This window comes from Passer montanus, unplaced genomic scaffold (genome assembly GCF_014805655.1).
Source record: "Passer montanus isolate IOZ18808 unplaced genomic scaffold, ASM1480565v1 scaffold14, whole genome shotgun sequence".
Classification (NCBI taxonomy): domain Eukaryota; kingdom Metazoa; phylum Chordata; class Aves; order Passeriformes; family Passeridae; genus Passer; species Passer montanus.
The window spans coordinates 713,964-728,210 of record NW_024360941.1 but is presented as its reverse complement, the minus strand read 5'-3'; the positions used below and the strand labels follow the sequence as shown (position 1 = coordinate 728,210).

Sequence of the window (14,247 nt, the reverse complement as noted above, 5' to 3'; positions counted from 1 at the left end):
ATGTCCCTGGCACACTCATGCTGTAGGTCCTGCTCAGGTCACAAACAATTCAGTTCAGCAACAGCTTCAGGAAGAGGAAAACAGAAGGGAGTAAGGCCACGTCACTGCAAACTGGGAACGGAGGCTGGAAGCTGTGCAGCTGCCACCCTGGACAGAGACTCCATCAGCTCGTCTGCTTCTAGAATTATTCCATGCTTTTTATTACCATAACTGCATATTTAGAGTCAGTAAGCCAGATTCTGAAGACTTAGAGACAGTAATTAATGCTGTGTTAGTTCTCCTGCAATAATGTTAGAATAATTCAAACTTACTAGCAGCAAACATGTTCAACATATCACCAGAATTGCCAGACTCCAGGTTTCATCTAATTCTTAACTGACTAATGCAAGAGCAATATTCTCTGCCCTAGTAGCCAGTGTACCTCTGGTAAGGGACAAAAATTTATAAAAGAGATGTAAGGAAATATTATATGAAACAGTTGCAGAACTGGACAAAAATTCATTAGATATACTGAGTATGACCACTAAGGAAAACATTCCCAGAGATTAATCTCTTTTTGCAAATAAATAAATTAAAAAATCCTGACTTTTCTAGAGTAAATTTTCACATCCTTTCCTCTGGATGTTCTGGTTTCTCAAAGATTACTCTCCTGTTTTATTTCTCTAAAATTAAACTTTCAACTCTTCATTGAGCTAGTTCCAAGCTAAACATGACCTTTGGAGGCCAGCAGATCTTCTTGTATCTCATCCACCCTAGTAGCTAAAATTAGGACTGTCCCTCTCCCTACCTGGCCAAAAAGAAAAATAATAATGGAGAAAGCAACTCCTTATCTATTCTATCCCACCCTCAAAGGTCCTTGGCACGGAGGGAGCCAATTCCAAAACACATCTACTGTGGCACCAGTAAATAGACTGGCACCCACCTAAAAATGCTCTTTGATGTACAGCTGACACAGTTTTGAAAAGGAAAACAGACTGATAATGTTGCAGCCTTAAAATAAGACAAGGAGCAGGAAAGTAAGTTGTTCCTCTAAGGCATAATACTTTTCTGACTTGCTTCTGGAATGATGCCTAGCATTACTTCCTTAATCCCAGCAAAATGAAGTTTCTGTCTTGCCATTCATGAATAGCAAAAATTTATGCTGAAGTTTCTGAGGTATTTTCAGAAGATAAATACTTCAACTACTTTGGCTTTTGAAAGATTTTCCCAGTGTTGTGACCTTCCTTAGGACTTGGAAGTAAAAGATTTCCTTGGTTATCAAGCTCCTCCTCATCTGTTATCATAATTTATAATCCTTCATAAATTGATGAGGATCCAGATTTTTAATATTCTCTTGCATTCACTAATGACACTATGACAGTTCCAAAGCAGGGACCTATCAGTCCACACACTTTTTGCCCAGTATCACATTGTAGCCTACTTACTCACTAGAATCACCCACAGGATGAGATTATAGCCAGAGTGGTTTAGGAGTGTTTTTTAAATTAAAAAGTAAGTAATTAGGTCTTTAATGACTGTACTGCAACTTAAATGTTTAAGTTACTGAATTCACACGTAAAAACATCATTACCAAAGCCTGTTTAAAAGATTCACCTTTTCAGCTTCAACTGGTTGCTCAAGGGTGTACCTGAACAATCATATCATGAGGCTGAAATGAAGGTTCCTCTCTCCAGCACTTCCTACAACAGTAATACTCAGCTGCTGGTGTGTAGACAGTATATCTTGCATAAGTCACTTGAGAATCCACAACATTTTACATATCAGCAATGTAATTTCAACAAACAGAGAGAACAAACTCTCAACTCAAGCAAAGCTCATTAGGATGTAAAAACTATCAGCAAAACTGATTAAATATCAACATCCTGAGATAGGGTTGAGGGTAGGGATTTTTAAATTATGTTGTTACATGTCTTTTCAGTATAAGTGGGTAGCCATTAAGTGTGAACAACAGCTATAATGTGAAAAAAATGCCGCTGAACAAAATCAATATTAAGTGGTACTTAGACCAAGTTAGTTTGTAGTACTCCTTTTTGTATCTGAAGGATCATAAACTGCTTCAGAAAGCAATCAGATTTGCATTGATATAGTGATTAAACTAACTAACACCAACTGCTCTTCAGTGAAACAAAATAGTGATGTTGGTAAAGTAAGTCACAGACTTACTGTGCCAACAAGTGCCAATGAAGTCAAAGAGTTACAGAAATTTTATCTAGAAGAACACCTTTGGTGAAAGTTTCAGTATCATTTCAGATTAGCCTCCTTCTGCGGCAGAGTAGTCACCAAAGATTTCCCCTTAGAAAAGATTCAAGCAAAGACATTCACATATTGTCACACACTGACTCCGCCACAACTAGAATACAGTGAGAGATTTTCCCTTCCTCTTGAATATTATATTCCTACAAGGAGAGAGGCAAAAAACCCATGTTTCATAAAGCAGTTTCTGTGCAAAAAGATAATCTTCAAATGAGACTAGTAGTCAGCAGCACACCTTTGCAACACATGAAACAGCCTACAACAGAAGAGCCTGTGTACAAAATACACTGTTAGCACTTCACTGGAAGAAAGGGGAAACTTTCAAACTGACTGGACATAAAAAGAATACTACAATAAATCATATTGCAAATTACATGCTAGTTTCAATAAGCAATGTCCCTCAGGAATGCATTATATTTTAAAATTCACTTCCACTTTTTGTTGGTTAAGATAAGCTACAGTTTATTTTAGTTATAGCGGCACAAAGTAGGATGGAGCAAGTATTCTGCTTAGGTTGCATTTTGCAAACTTGAGCATGCATATGGCAATGGAATCAATTACTTTACTCCCACCCAATTTCTTCACTTTAAATCTCAAGCACTGCAAGAAAATCTCATCAATCTAATCTGGATAGCAAAAAGGTTTATCCAAATTTATGTTTAAATAATGTTATACTTACAGTGTACAAATTTTTGTTTTAAAATACTTACAACAGAAATACTCAATGTGCATTTCACAACATTGAACTTAATATGAAACAAAGGCCACAAACACTGCTTTAAAAAGCCCAATAGTACACTTGCAATAGGCGACAGATTAGTTTTTCATTAATTCAATTCTATTTGAAGCAAACCAGTGTTTTAAAAACTTCCTGTGAATCCAGAAAGTTAAACAACAATATACTTCCACACCTCTGAAATATACAATATGCAGAGTTCTTTAAAAAATTAAAATTAGTATGTGATACATGATTTAGACACCCAGAACTTGAACCTTGCATTCTCCTCCCACTGGACAGCTCTTCTTGCCATCTCTGTTCCTGCACAAGTGACAATTTGTGACAAAATATGGAACTCATTGTTACAGGCCATAAAAGTTACCAAAAGCACTGATGATTTTTAAAACAATTTTGAAAGAAAAAGACAAAACCCACTGAATTTATAGAATGGAAAGACTACTAAATAAGACCATGGACTACACATGGCCAGGAGCACTGCCACATGCTTGGACTATGCACATGTAATTTGTGACAAAATATGGAACCTGTAATTGTTACAGGCCATAAAAGTTACCAAAAGCACTGATGATTTTTAAAACAATTTTGAAAGAAAAAGACAAAACCCACTGAATTTATAGAATGGAAAGACTACTAAATAAGACCATGGACTACACATGGCCAGGAGCACTGCCACATGCTTGGACTATGCACATGTTCTCCTGCCCCCTTCTCTCCCATCAATTCCTACTCTGAGGACAGCCTAACCTCAAAATCCTCAGTGATCCCCACTGTTCCATATACAACAAATATATTGAATACCTCCAGGGCTTGGCTCATGAACAAGCAGCTTCTGTGACAACAGCTACTGAGAGGTTTCCAAGATATGTTTCTGCTCAACCCAACAGATTCTAGCACTGCAAAACCAAATCAAAATCTAATCAACATTTAGCCTTTCAATTCAATCCATTCTTGCAGGCCTATATAGTAACAGTATATCTTACTCTTCCTCTCTTTCATTTATTCCAAGTTTATAATTTGAAATAATAACGCATACTTTAAAACAATTTAACTAATCCACACTAGCTTTACCTGAAAACCATCTTTGTCTTAAAAAATATTGGGATCTAAAGAAAAATGACGCACAGGAAAACAGTGTGAACTGAGAATTTGATCCTTCCAGATTTTGTTCTACAATCTTATTTTGTATTAATCTTTTTCCTTCAAAGATAGCTGTCACCACAATGGTGGGCTTTTCCTCCAAATGAAATGTAAAACCACTATGTTGATAATAATCACTTTTACTAAGAAAAACATGATCACTTTTTCCTGGTTTGCTTTTTGTGGTTTCTTTATGTCTATCATAAAATCTGTGAAATTCTAACCTCACATTAACCAAATCAAAAAGGAATAAAAAACTACAAACAAACAATCAACCTCCACACCACAATTCAGGAAGAATACAACTGAAAGGAAGCATGATCCTCAGGTACTCCATATAAACTAATGGAATTTTTTCACTTTGTATCTTTTGTCATTCTGAAATTCTAACTTGAATCTATAAGTCTTACTTAGAAAAGTTTAATTGAAAACAAAAATACATGGGAACATATTTGTTCCAGATGCATTAGTATTTTCCAATAAAAACCACTAAGTATTTAATACAGCTGGGACTAGAGTTGGTAATCACAGATACTTAACAATCAGACTAGATACTAAATCTCCTGTTTAAGGAATTAGGGGTTTCTTTCATTACTGCTGTTAGCTAAAACAACAGGAATCCAAACATACTAGTAAAATTGAGGAGTTACACAGAATAGAAAGAAATGAGAACTAGAGAAAGACCACACCATTGTGCTGGCTCATGTCACTTCCTGCCATCAGTGACTGTATTGCCTTTCCATTAGCATAACGAGATTTTAAGTCAGGGAAAGAAGAAACAGCCAACTGAAAGCTTTACACTGCTAGAAAGAAAGTTCTATAAAGACCAGCCTCTAGTTTAAATTAACAATTGTTGATACTTAGCTTTCTCTCTGGAAAAGGAAATAGACTTGTCTTTACTGAGCAAAATATTATATTCTATTGCTACAAACCATCTGAAGAACTCTTATCTACAGCAACTGATTGACAAAAAGTCACTTTGGCAACCAAAGCTGCTTCCACACAGCCACAGAATCATGGATTAGCTGTAGGTCAGTACATGTAAAAGCTTGTACTCAAATTTTGGGCAAGGTACCATTAGTCTTGGGAATATGTAGAGCTTCCAAGCATCCTCCTAGATGAGCTTTTAGACAAGACTTGATCTTCAAAACATTCTAATGATCTGGGTTTAATAAAACAGGTTTGGAACACTGTCAGAATTATCAGTTTATTCCGAGAGTGGAAACAATAACATACTGAATATTTGGCAAGCATCAGACTATCTACAAGCCCTCAGTTTCCTGAAGATACTTTGATATGATACTCTGGGACCTTTTATAAGCTGTTACAGAGAAACCAGATGTCTCCTTAATCCTTACAGAGCAGCACAGGTTAGGATGAGACGAACAAAATCCTTCCTTCCCATTTGACAAAACGGTCTCCCATCAGCTCCAAGAACTGCAACAAACTGCATCAAAAAAGAGGTGGAAGCACTACAGGGGAAGATAAAACCAGACACATGCTACATGAAAGGCTGCTGAGAGATGGTGTTCATTTTCATAAAGCAAGTGTTTGGTGGTTCAGAAATAACAAACAAGGCACAAGAGTTTACCAGAAAGTTAATACTAAATTATAATCTACCAGCTATTTGTATTTTTTCAAATCAATTTGAAAGAAAACCTGGTATATAAAAACCAGGAACTAGTGGTTATTATAAAGTATCGTTTCATATTTCTATTTCATATTTCTTCCCCGTTCTAATGCTGTTTGACTGGTATAAATGCTCCACCTGATACAACAAACACAACTTGGGAAACCAAACACACAGTCAGGTTTCCTGTGATTTCAAGCTTGTCTGTACTAATCCCAGTCTCATTTCACACCCACACATCAGGCTCCCTCCCTAGCTAGCTTGGGCTTCTTTTCTGTACACAGCTTCCTTATGACAATCTTGCAATCAACACCCACATCTCCTCCCCAAACAATGCCAACTCTACTATGAAACATTAAGTCTATGAAAACCACACCCCCCTTTAATGCTCTTTCATCTGGCCCTCTTGCAAACTGAGAATAAGCATCTCTTGGGGAGGTGACTCATAAGTGATCAGCCCTTTTCGCATTGTAAAACAGCTTATCTAATAGAACATAGCACATGCACAATGTTGCATCAAGAGCCAAATGATATTCATGCTTGTAGATGAGGCTGGGGAAAAGACTTATCTAAATTTTCATCTGTCAGCTAACTAGTTTCACTGCAGAGTAAGATAAAGTAAGATGATCCAATGACAAGCCAAAGTCTAGGACCTCTGTCCTTTATTCACCTTTTGTTGTAAAAGGTTTTCTAAGGTTTCTGTGCCCAATTTTTAAGTTCAGCTAGAGAATACTAGTCTTTCCTCCTTCAACTCTTTGTATCTTACATTGTACCTGTTAGAGCCAGGAGAAAAAAAGAAAACGTACATTCTTGAGATGACAAGCATTTCAATTATTTCATATCCTGTAAGCCAAATAATGTGGTTATATTCTGAAACAAACAAACAAAAAAAAAAAAAATAGGAGTCTTCCCAACTCAAGAAAATCCCAGTGTACAGGCTGTTGGGTTCTCATCACTGTGCCACAGGTAACCTACCTCTGACATACAGGATATATAGGTCACAATATATTTATTGTTCTCCAGAAGTTACAGGCCACTAAAAGACAGCTAAAGCACCTTTGATAATTGCTGTATATTCATTTCACATGTAAGCAATTACTGTGATTGCCACAGGAATATTGCACAATAGTGGCACTGTACAGGTGTGAACACAAACAGAGTTGAAACACAAAACACTGACAGGATGCTCCAGGTGCCTAAATGCAGCTGAGTGCTACTGGAGACTCTACCAGGCATCTGAAATCAGACTGTAGTCTCAAGCTCACTTTCCATAGGATGGGTGTCCATACCACAAAAACTGATTGTGACACCCAGCACTCCAAACAGCAAGCTCATGGCTCAGCAAACAAACTTCTGTTCTGGGCTACCGATTACACACACACAGACACACACTCATCTTACCTGCAATTAAAGCATGTCAACAGGTCAGCAAGGAAAAATTGGCTCTGGCAGCATTTCCATTTGGTCAAGAATCTAGACTTAAAGTTTCTTCAGCTTGCAGCAGCATTCAGCTCTCCACTACACATAAGGAAAGGCAGAGAAAGTAGAAAAGTAAAAATTATCATTCTCTATTAACAGAAACCTGGCAGTGTAAAAACTGCCAGAACTCCATCTTAAAGAAAACAAGATAATAAACTCTCAAATACACAGGAGTAGCAGTAACAGAGCACATTTCACATCACAAGACACGTCCATACAGACAAGGTCTGAGCTTCCAGGCCTTTCATCAATACCTAGTGAGAAGCCCTTGAAAACACCAAGGGCACCATCAGCTAAGAGCCCACACCACTGCAGAAGCAATCCATATTTGCCTTTCTTGCTGCCTTCTGTTCACTACTGCAACTCAAAAACATTTCCATCCATGCTGCAACCCAAAACCAATCATGCACAACACACTGAATAAATCTGAAGCAATTAAGAAACTGTTCTGGCTAAAAAGTAACCAACGGGGGGGGAAAAAACCAAAACACAGAAGCAGAAAAAAGTGGCATTACACTGAATAGTAAAGCTGGTTACATTGCCAAAAAACTGATTACAGAACTCACTTTTCATACAAGAAATGCATCATAACAGCATCTTGTTAAACAAGCTAAACACATGCAAGGGAGAAGGAGAAACCCACACCTTCCTGTCAACACTGGAGTAATTCATATTAAATTTATATTTGACATGTAACAAGGCTGCACACATACAGAAAAATGCAAGTATGAAAAGCGTGTCTATTCATTGACACAGTGCTTAGCATTCAAAATTGATTTTACAGACATCCTGCTAACCTGCCTGACAGAAATTCCTCCAGACTACACAAATTAATTCAAAATAAGGAGACTGTCATTTTTCTGTGTCTTATAAGCAGGGAGGTAAAACTCTGAAAGTTTTCAGTCTGCTGAAAGGAATCCTGCAAAAATTTAGAAAGTATATACATCAAGGCAAAAATATTTTTTTATAAACATAATTTTTAACCATGAACTCATAGTTTAAAACAAGTTCTTAAACAGCTTTCCCATCAGGGGAGCATGAACAAAACAGCCAAAAATTAAGGCCTTATGGGAAGACTCTGTTTTTATATTGCAAATATAACATGGTTTCAGTACATGCTAGACTAGATGACCCCTTGCCATTTCATGCTCCTGAATTTCAGGGATGATTATATCAGGTTGCTCCACAGACGTAACCAGAAATTTCATGAAGAGACTTTTAGCATCATTTTCCCCTCAACTACAACAAAGAGGTAGTCCTAAAAATTAGCCAGTTTTCAAGAGAAATGATAAATGGTATCCTCCAGATCATCTCTAAAATGTTTCCTGTAGTAAAATACTGTTCACAAAATTTTACCTCGTTAACCGCTCTATTTTTAATATATTTTCTTATTACTCAAAATCATTACAATTGAGGGCTCTAAACGAAGGAGATTTCTCCATAATTTGTAATTACTACTAAATTCTCTCCTGTTTGCTTCATATATTCATCGCATCTGGTCATAAAAATAAGGTTCCAAGTTTAATTTGTTAAACACATTCTCCCTATTTTTGTTTTGCTCTATCATTTATCTGGGTAAATTTCCAAATGGAGCCTATAATTATGTTCTTGACCAGACTGTCTTTTAGATTACACAATTATTTTTCCCCTGGATTATCTTTAATTTGCAGCATAGCTTAAGAGCTATTGTCATAGACATAACAAAATAGGTATAGTCTAAATGACATCCTCATGTTTGAGGTTTTCAAGTTGATCAGCCTGGTATTTTTATTTCCTTTTACTACACATGAAATAATCCATCAGAGGGAACAGAAAAGAAGAACAGGGGAAAAAAAATTAAAAGAGAAATTTCCCCTACCCAGAGCCCAAACTGAAGTCCTAAAGGTAACCCACAGCCTCTATAGAAATAACCCTTTCCAGGGTATCTGTGGAGGGGCTTCAAGCGAACAGAATTAAGAGGGCATTGGGGGAGGGCAAAACCTCTCAGAATATTTGTTTTAAAGATTCCAGCATGCTTCCATCTAAAGATAATCTTGTATCTAGAACCACAAGCCTGAAATTGAAAATTGGTACAAGAGACTGAAATCAGAGCCAATGAAGAACAGACACATGAGGGACAATCCCATTTCTGTCATGGCTAGTGCATGTTTTCAAATATATGCTTAATAAAAAGTTACACAGTGGTGCCATATTATCCAAACTTATTCAATGTTTCAGCTTCAAAGCCCTGCAAGACTGACTCAATGAATCTTTGTTACTACTACTGAGACAGAAAAGAAAATCACAAAGGTCTGTTCTTTTGCAGGCTACAAAAGTTCTTTTGTAGTCTACAAAAATTTCTCTATGATATGCAGTTAATGTGCAGGTTTTAGAGAGAAGGCATTCAGAGCATGGAACAATTCCCTGAACCAACATCTGTAAAAAATCTGAATCTGAAACCTTAGCACCAAGCTATGGTAGATGTCCAGAACCTAAGTACCTTTAGCTTCCCAAATAATTTGGAAAAAAACCAACAAAAACTCACATAAAACCAAACCCACACAGACACCCCTTAGGTCAGAGTACAAAAGAAGACTCAGTCTAGTATATGAAAGAACAAAAACTTGAATAATTTAGCAAGTTCCAATTTTGAATCATCCTTTTTAATATTATTTTTTAAAGCTGTAATTAATTAAAGAAGCATGGTGATGATAACTGAATGGAGAGCTTCCTGTAGTTGTGGCCCAGGAGAGTCATATTAATCACACAGTATCATCAGTTTAGTATTGCCAGATAGGAAATAATACATCCTTATCTCCAGGGAGCACTGACACTGGGACCTCTTTGCAGGCGATGACAAACCATTATTGCCAAGCACAGTCTTGCTTATGTAACATCCTTGGAAGAGCAAATATCTTGCTTTTGCATCAAATACACAGCTTTTTAAAAGCAGGCAACCAGGTAAAAAATAATATACATCTGCATTCTGTATCCTGGATGTTAAGGAGGGGCAACAGAGGGAGAGAGAGGAGATTAAAATGGTTCTGCCTTCCCGTTTCTGAAAACTGAGACAGGTGAGGAAAAGATGAAATGGTAGAAGAACTGCTCAAAAACTTTGAATCAGACACAAAAATGTTATATTTCTATCTAATATTTTCTATCTCATATGATTTATATGAATTTTATATATTTTCTAGATCACAGTATTTATACAAATCATATTATTCACAATTATAGAAATATAAGAAAAAATATATATATCAGCTCACATTGCTGGGATAGCCTGAAATTCTCCTAAAATGTGTGTGGTGAGGCATGCATATTAAAAAGCTTTAGAACATAATCAATTCTTAGTAGTAGCCTTCATGAATTACGATGCTCTGCTTTGTATACTGAGATCATCAAATCATAATACACAGCAGTTTTCAATGTTTCTTCAGTCCACAGCAGAGCAGACTGTCAAACTTACTTTTAACAGGCAGGTTACCAGGACATTCTCAGAATGGCAAAACCCTTTTCAAGGATTTATACGTTCTCTGTCTCCCCTCTGTTTTTTTTTTTTTCTAAACACAATTAATTTTGAGCTCAGGGTTATACTGCATTTTATTTGAGAGGAAAGCTGTCCTTAGAGACTGTATCACATCCCATGCATCTTAACCTACACCACTACCCAAGCTGGATATTATGAAAGATGCATAGCTTTGTGGTTTGGGAAATTCAAATTGCTTTCCTTATCTTTCCCCTTCATGTGAAAGCCCAAGAAAATAATCCTAGAAACCATAGTCCACAGATATATGAATCAATACAAATATTCCCAGTACCAACAGATACGACTCAAAACAGCAGATGGACTTTAAAATATTAAGAGGGAAGTATGTTCCGGTTTCATACATGCATGAATTAAGATAACAAACATATCATAGAGGTGATACCTCCTGGGAAACCTCCCTCTGTGAGTAACAAACCTAGAAATCTTCTAAACTGCTAATTTTACATAAAAATGTGCCTATTTGCTTTTGATTTAAAGATCAGTTGACACTGCAGGACTTCCTGAAATGTTTGTTTTCCTTCTGCTATCCACAGTTTTGCCCAATAACGTGCAGCTGAAATTAAAACCTTTGTTTAATGTCACTGTTGTTATCCCTATCATTTGGACAAGAAATATCATGCAGTGAAGAACGCCTTCTGTTTTGGACTGTTACTGGGCAAATAATTAAAGAAAAAGAATTTGTGTATTCAAACAAACACAGGCTACAAGGGCAGCACAATAGAGGGTTGTTAACAACAACATACAGCAGATTACACAAAAGAGTTTTCCAAATTTTCACTAGCACAAGCTGATTAAGTCTGCGTGGCAGAGAGCAGACTCACACAGGTCTGGAAGCAGTAAAACCCCAGTGGCTTGGATGCAACACCACACAAATATGACAAAATTGTTTTCAAAGCTAACCCAGGCATCTTCACATCACATTTTCTTGCACTCCCTGTTCTAGGATTTGCTCCTGCAGAGCCAGTGTGGGTATAGCCATGCCCACAGTCATTTTTTCATGTTGTTATCTCTAATAGGGAGTTCTAGCTACTTTTCAAAAGCCACAGCACTGCAAAGTCTCCCTCATCTACTTCATGCAGGTGAAAAGGGAAAAAAACAACAGAGAAAAGAGGCATCATGTTTTGATATCTTCTCGATCCTCCTTATCAGTTGAAATATAAGAGTAGAGGTACTGAAGTGAATTCTCAGTACTGTGCTCTCCCTGGATTTTACACATCATGCTGCACCACAGTAACCATCTCCTTTTTGTACTCAAAGGATAAAAAAAAAAAATCACCTCAAAGTCATCTAGTCCTTCCCCCTGTGCCATGGTAACACACATCATGTTTCTGTCACAACTCACAGCTGCTTTCATTACCTGTTCTTGAAATCATACACAACTTTTCCTGATAATATATTCCAATGCAATTCTGTCTTACCAAGCGAGGAAAGAGAACAGATCACTGTGAGAAACACGTTTATCTCATACATTCAGACAAACCCTCACTTCTCATTTCTCCACTGTCTTCTTCACTTCTTTGAAGCTAAAATAACTTCAGTTATTTTAGAAGCTTTCAGTTCATTCAGTCATTCCCCCAGACATCCAGGTATCCTTACTGCTCTTCTCCAGACTCCCTCCAATGGGTTCATACTACCTTCTTTTTCCCTTTTAAATTACTTTTTAATTAATTCCATCTTCAAAACATAAGACTACATCAATATTGGCTGGAAAGATCAGTTAATTTCACTTGTAGAACATATTTCTATTTACACATATGTGGTGCAGACGCAGGATCCCACAACAAGAACTGGAAAGGTCCTTAAGGTTAACTGAAACAAGCCTCAGAGAGAAGCATTTGGTCCTTCTGGCCTTCTCCAACTGCTCCCATCAACCAGGAGGCAGAAATTACTTTAAAGAAGCCTTGCTGTATTTGAAATAAGGAACTGTGTTATTGGGGTTTGCAAGACAAACTTCAGTCCCAACCTAAGAACGAGCTTTATTTAAAAAAACCCCAAAACCTTCTAAGAGCAGTATTCAATTCTTTTGATTGAAGACATTCTCTAATTTTACAATTCTATAGCAACGTTGACTCCTGTTATTATTGTTGTCTACTAAAATATATAAATCCTTCAAGTATATACTTAAAATAAACCCCTCACCCCCAAACAACAACACTATCTCAGTGCATTTCTAGAGAAAACAATGTTTTTCAAGCAGTTTAGCACTTGCCCACAGTCAATTCCTCCAGACATTCCTTAATAAGAATGTAATTTTGACTGGTTATATCACAGAGTCAAGCTACTAGAGACCTACTGCTCCTCTTCTGTTAGCATTTTGGAAAACAAAATTCTATTAATCTAATGGTTTAATCTTAAAAATAAAATCATATGGGCTACTGCTTATTTCTTTGTCATTTTCTACTGCTTTTGGAGGGTTTAATTCCCAAGAAAAATGCTAGAACAAATAAAGATAAACAACTGAGTCTACAGTTGCTCATTTCCACTTACCCCTTGCCCCTGACACCTGTACAGACAGACACTACAATCCCTCTTCTCAGTGGCACAGTATTACACATCCCCTCCATGAGTTAAGTAACTGCAGCAGCTCAAGGATTACATCAGCCAGCCCTTACTCTTTCAACAGTGTTTTTGTAAACACTTCAAACTTAAACTTCCCTAACTGCTCTAAAACTCACTCTTTCCTCACACCAGCTTAGGGTTTTAGCACTTGCCTTGGACATCATGTTCCCCTCCAAGTCTCAATATCTTTTATTAGACCTGAGGTGGAGAAACAAACAAAAAAAGACCTCAGCCTGCTTTGCATTATCTATCCACAGCTCCACTAGTCAAACAGGAGGAAACCTCCTCTTGCTTTTTTACTAACTTTCTATAATTATTTCTCATTATTCTTTTTGAGTTGGCCATTCTGAATTTTTAATTGTACGTGTGTGTGCGCATTATTTTTGCACTTGTCCTTGGCAATCCAGCTGGGAATTCCTTTCCCTCCTTGCATTTGATGTTGAAGGGCTCACCAGCAGCCAAGGCAGCCTCCCACTACTTTTCATATTTTCCTCTGTGGAAGAACAGTTTCAATTTCTGCATTAGCATATGCCACAGACTCCAATATTCCTGCTTCTGAATAAATCATATTTTTATTTCAGAATATTTAAATGTACTTTTAATTATAACTGATTAGACCACATTGTCTCCTGATACCAGGCCCAATGCCAAGTGCTCCTGAAATGTTGCTGTTGACTTGATGCCTCTCTTAAACCTGAACTGTTGTTACTTTAAATGTTTGCAAAACAAGTGCACACCAGTAAGAGAATATGCCTTGCTGCCAATACAACAAAATTTTATCCCCCTTACTTGCTGCTACTTTAAAATCAAACAGTAATGTTTCAGCTATTGAATGTAGGTTGCTAAAAACACTACCATCAAAAGATACAATTTGCAAATAACCATGCATTATAAATGCAGTCTTTGCTAAACTGCCTTGTT

The 14,247-nt window shown here is 36.9% G+C and overlaps 1 protein-coding gene across 5 annotated transcripts in view; it reads right to left on the bottom strand.

The window, feature by feature from the left end:
* Positions 1-14,247, bottom strand: part of FHIP1A (FHF complex subunit HOOK interacting protein 1A) — a 79,140-nt gene that overhangs the window by 58,006 nt on the left and 6,887 nt on the right. For 3 of the 5 annotated variants that reach the window (XM_039700233.1, XM_039700237.1, XM_039700238.1), the window contains exon 3: positions 7,161-7,277. The exons of 1 other annotated variant lie outside the window; for it this stretch is intronic. The gene's annotated coding sequence lies outside the window, so the exon portion shown is untranslated. Of the gene's footprint in view, positions 1-7,160; positions 7,278-8,035; positions 8,161-14,247 lie in introns of those variants that run through there. One more of the 5 variants, XM_039700235.1, reaches the window with a different exon arrangement.